Genomic DNA, 6137 nt, shown 5'->3' with positions numbered 1-6137 from the left:
GCTAGAGTATGAATATCCATTGGTTTTGGAGAAGTTGATGAAACCATCAGATAGTGGTGTGGTCAATGGAAGTGAGTGTGTCGATAAACAAAAAATGCAAGATGAGATCATAGAGGTTGATGACCTTGTAGACCCGTAGAGGACATTTTCTCGGTTTGACTTGACTAATCGTTTACCGATCTGGAAGTTGTTATCAACGCAAGAGAAGGACAAGCTTAAAGAAGCGTATGAGAAAATGGGTGACAGATAGGTTTCGCAACTTACTCTTACCGTTTTGCATTTGTACATGAATTTAGTATTCAATAAATGTCTTGTTTAACTGGTAGTGTGCAAGTTTGGACTAGGCAAAATGGTTCCAATTCTGTGTCTTTCAATGACATACGGGCAATCGTTAAGGGGTTGACGTTACGAGGCAATGTAAGTATGGTATTCTTAATTGTTCGTCAAACTTCTTAAGCTTCTTTACATAGAATGCAATTTATGTAGATGTATACGAGAGAAGCAAAATCATAAATATTTTATTTTTGCACGTATGTGATTGATGCATACGCGAAAATGTTGATGTACGAGCAGCAGATCAAGGCGCCTGTATCCATGGATGAGGATACATTTTCAGCACATTATGTTTGGTAAGACGTGGCATTTGATGAATTGATTGTAGTCGTTTTTAGTTTGTGCTTCTCAATTTCAAAAATGAATGTGTACCGTTTACGATAAGAGATATGGATGAAGATGTACGTGATAGGTACTTGGCTATGCGTGCCCCTCATGCCCTCAAGGTCAGATATATACAATTCCCAATCCACTTAGATAACTATTGGACACTAATGGTTTATGACACTGAGGAGGGGTTTTGGATGCATTACAACTCAATGAAACCAAGACGTGGAAGGGAAAACAAACATTACTGGGAAGCGTGGTTGTTGGTTAGTAAACATGAATTAGTTAATTGTAATGATCTTTATATTTTATTTTGGACAACAAAACTAATTACTTATAATATAAATTTGACAATAACGTAGAAGAGATACTTTGAGGATTACATAAATCGAAGACTGAAGATGGGCACAGTTGAAACACAAGACTTGGTGAAGGAGCTTTTAGTGGTTGATTATTGTCCACAACAAAAAGCAAACTCGTAAGTGTGTGTTACATTTCTTTACAACGTATGCCATTCATGTTTCTATACATTGCACGTGGTTTGTTTTGACGTTGTTACTAATGACTTAAATTTTCATAATAGAAATGATTATGGAATTATAGTATGCTTCATTATGAAGCAACTTGTGTGTCACCTAGATGTGGACAAGTCAATGGGAGGGGAGAGCTACAAAACGATGAGAGTTGGTTTAATGAAGTCATTTGTGAATGACCGAAGAAGGTCATTTGTTGTTGGCAATTGACTATCTTCCAATGGTGGTAGATGGGTGCATCGTTGATATTTTTGGTATAATTTCATGGTTAATTTTTTTTTGAATGGTATAGTAAGTTTGCTGGTAAAAAAAAAATTAGAAGTTTTTGATATTTTTGGTTGCATTGTCAATATGGATTGAGGATTAGTATAATTTGTTTTGGGAATATGTTACAATGGTTAATTCATTATTTTTTGTATGCACTTGGTTTTTCAATATGGCTTTATGTGTCATTTAGTAATGTCAGTAGAAAGTTAAGGATAGTAGGAATGTTGGGTACATAAGTGTCAATGTGGTTGTGTAAATGTGAATGTAAATAGTAATGTGACTTAAAATGTGAGGTGAATGTGAATGTCAATATCAGAAATGATGTTGATTTTCAATTCTAATACCCAGATTGTGTTTGTGAATATATGAAAATGTTTAGTACTTGTCTTAAGGAGTGGGAAAATGTAAATGTGAATGTGGTTGTGTAAATGTGAAGGCGTATGTTACTGTGATGATGAATATGAAAGTGAATGCGAATGTGAATGTCAGAACAAGTTTGGTTGTCTACCTATAATATCCAGATTGTGTTTGTGAATGTATGACAGTGATTTGTACTTGTCTTAGGAAGTGGGAAAATGCAAATGTGAATGTGGTTGTGTAAATGTGAAGGTGTATGTTAATGTGATACTGAATGTGAAAGTGAATGCGATTGTGAATGTCATAACAGGTTTGGTTGTCTACCTATAATACCCAGATTGTGTTTGTGAATGTATAACAGTGTTTGGTACTTGTCTTTGGGAGTGAGAAAATGTGAGTGTGAATGTGGTTTTGTAAATGTTAACGCAAATGTTAATGCCAAATTTAATGTGATTGTGAATGCGTAGGTGTATATGAATGTGAATGTGAAGGTCAGAAGGGATCTTGGTTATCCATCTGTAATTCGCATATTGTGATGGTCAATGTACGACAGTGTTTGGTACTTGTCATAGGGATATTGAAAATGCAACTAAAAAGATTGAGGATTGATAACATGGTGTTTGTTGTCTACGTTGCTGAAATTGTTGCTTTGGATATTCACGTTACGTGTCGATGGTGGATTGTTGTTACAAAATTTGACTTCCCATATATACTATAAATATAATGAAGGTGAATGTGTTAAAAGTGTTTACTACTTGTGATAGGATGTTTAGGGTGGTGGGTTTTGTTAGATAGATGTGGTTCAGTTGTCTGTAGATGCCTTACATTTTAAAATTGTCATTCAGTAAGCATGTATGCTAGCACATTAACGTTGGGGTGTGCTTTGTCAATTTAATCTGTCAAGAATATGTTGTAATTTAAGATTGATTAACTGGTTGCACGATAACCTGTGTCATACTAAAAGAATAACACCAACATGACCTGGCTTCAAAAACTATGTCTTCCCACATACAAAGCCAGCGTGCAACGCACCATCCAAACGTATTTTGTTGGTTTGAAACATACGGATGCATGAACAAATAAATAAACATGTAAACCTAACATATGAATGAATGTAGTGTGAAGGAAAAAACCAGCTGAATGATCAATTATAAATAATGTGTTTACTTTATTAAAATTTGTTCATGCATTTGCTTTTATACATTCTATTACGATAATACGATGTTGCTATTCAAAACTGATTATAAAACTTCCCCGCTAAATGTCTATTACTAAATTGGTTCTTTATATGTCTTTCGGTTGTGGCTGCCCATGCGGCCACATCGATCGCACCTGATCTGACTTAGTTTCTCTCCTCGAGATGGTATTTGATTCTTCTTTGGTCGCCCTGGAGGACGTTTAACTGCCGGTGGATATATGATAAAGTCATTTTCTGAGAATGAGGGTTTGTCAACTGTTGGTATTGACTGAATGTATCCGGAATAAGCTGCTTTGTACTGATCGACGGTGAAAAATTGTTCGACACATGTACTAAAATCCCTTCCACTATTCTGTATTGCAATCACTGCATATGCATATGGGAATCCGTTCAATTGCCACTGGAAACATGAACATGAATACTTGCCAACGTCTACCAACACCGTTGGAAATGAATGGACCTCGTATATGTCTTTATTTGCCTGGCTAACAATCCATGTGCAACCATTGAAGTACGCCTCCCTAACATAGCTTTTCATTTTCAGACAAAGTAATCCATTCCAATTAGTAGCCAATAATTTACGCTTAACCCTCATAGTCATTATCTAATTTCTGATTGTATCAACTAACCTTGTGATTGGGTAGTTACGGGCATCAAGTATCCATTTATTAAATGATTCTGCAGCGTTCGAGGTCATCTCTTCATACCGTTTGCCCCTGTTGACATTATGAAAACATAATGAAAATGTTATCACATATTGGGTATTTTCAATGTTAGCATGCGTAAGTATCGTACAAACCTGAAATACGCATTGGCCCAATGGTTCGGTGGCATATTTTCCAAGAAATTATTTATTCCAGATTGTCTTGATCCTTTTAGCTTGGTCAAATGGTGCTAAAACGAAGCCTCGGTTGAAGCATATGCACATTCACACAATTTGGCCATTAAACCCAAACGAACACAATTGTCAACCCATCGTAATTTGTCCCTCAAATTTGTTTAGAGATATTGTAAGCAGTACGCATGGTGTACATATGGGAATACAGTAGGCAAGGATTCGAGCAACCCAGCATTACGATTAGATACGAAAGTTAATGTGCGAGCACTATTGACAACCTTTGTCAAATGCTGTAAAAACCAAGTCCAATTTGCAGTTGTTTCGGAGTCAACAAAAGCAAAAGGTAATGGGAATAAACCTTGCAGATTTGACAAGTTTGATGTTAGATGAGTAATATTTTTAACAAAGTTTACATTCACATTAACAATTGTTCACAATTCAAATCGCACCATACACAATGTTATGAAAATAATATTAAATTGGAAACAATCTTGCTATTGAGGATCACCCACTGCTATAGTGGACTAATAAAAAATGTTTAGTCACAATGTGATGCATTACTATATGGATTTTTGAAGTAATCATCGTAAGACATGTACCTTTATTGCCATCCTTCCCCGTCGTTGCAAGCAAATTGCCTTTAAATCTACCTTTAAAAAAAGTGCCATCAAGAAACAATAACGGGCCGATATAGTTGAATCCGTCAATACAAGATTTGAATGATATGAAGAATCGCTAAATCGGCCGGTTGACTGCTCGAAATCCAAGTTGACATAACTCCCAGGATTGTACTGCATAACGGCATCTGCGTACCACCTAAGTTGATCGAATGAAACATGATAGTCACCATACACTTCGCCCCCTTGCCTTTTCCACACCTAACCATGCTATGTGGTAATATATTCAGGCTGTGCTCCGTTTTTAGGTCAAACACGACGTCAGTGGAACGTGTAAGCGGCTTATCACGTAATCGATCATCAATAACATTGCAAACTAATTCAGAGTTAAGTCTACTATTCTTCCCAGTGCGAACAACAGCACCACAACTATGTAAGTTGTTCAACCTCTTCAAGTAAAAATATCCATTGCATGTTTGAACTCTTCCATGTACACCATTTTTGCTCTCGCAACGTGCACACTGCCGTGACCCACAGTGAATCATTTTTTACAAATTTGAAGTCAAACCCATACTCAATAGCATATTTCGACAGAACCAAACAGAAAGCAGCAACACCCCTTTTGAACATTGGCCTACGTGACTAATGTCGTGTGACCAATCAACTGTCATCAACGTTTTCTCACTGTGGCGACAATGATTGGGCAACAAATCTATGCTAGTTTCGGGACTTGGTAATTGTTCACTATTAGGATCCAGTTGATTTGCAGATATAGTCCCACCGAATTGATTACCTCGAATCAAATCATCTACCTTATTTTGTGAGTCAATCGCAACGTTGATATGGGTAACACCAATGGACCTTGCAATGGAAAACATGTTTTCCATGTCCACATCATTACTTATCATGAATTGGTTCTTGTGACATGGTAGTTTGTAAGATATGGAAATTGATGATGGTGTCACCCATCTGTCACATAAATTTTGTACCAATTGTTTTAATGTCAATTCATTAACATCCCTGATAGCAACAGTGGATGAACCAAAGGTGCAAAAAAGCATGATGTCCATATCCTACGCAACAAAATATATGAAACATTAACTGTGTCACGACATTCTACAAAAAACAAAAGAACAATGCATGGAAAATATGTGATATGCAATCAAATGTGAGCGCAGTAACGTTGATATTGTACAACGTGGTTCAACCCACATTCAATCACAATCAATCACATGAAATTTTATATCTGAACAATGACAACCTAAATTGAATATTATATAATGAAAAGTTAGAATAACATTAAAATACATTCCAATAATTTCCATCAACTAACAACATTGTCACATTCAATTAGAAAAAATGGAAATCAGAGAGTTTGCGAAACGTAATGTGACACATATGTCCACAGTAAATATAACAATGGGACAACACAATACAGAAACCATGCTCATATCCATGTGTATGCGAGTTATATTTACATACATTCCAATAGTTTCCACAAACAAGCAACTGTGACATTGAAATGGAAAAAAAAAAAAAAACCCAATAATTTTGTGATCCGTAATGTGACACATATGTTTTCAAAAAGTACAACAATTGCAAAACACAAACTAAATACCAATAAACGTAACACAGACAAAAAATGACAAACATCGCAGGTGTGGTTT

This window comes from Camellia sinensis, chromosome 13 (genome assembly GCF_055761805.1).
Source record: "Camellia sinensis isolate YWXY chromosome 13, ASM5576180v1, whole genome shotgun sequence".
Lineage (NCBI taxonomy): Eukaryota > Viridiplantae > Streptophyta > Magnoliopsida > Ericales > Theaceae > Camellia > Camellia sinensis.
This window is presented reverse-complemented; position numbering follows the sequence as displayed.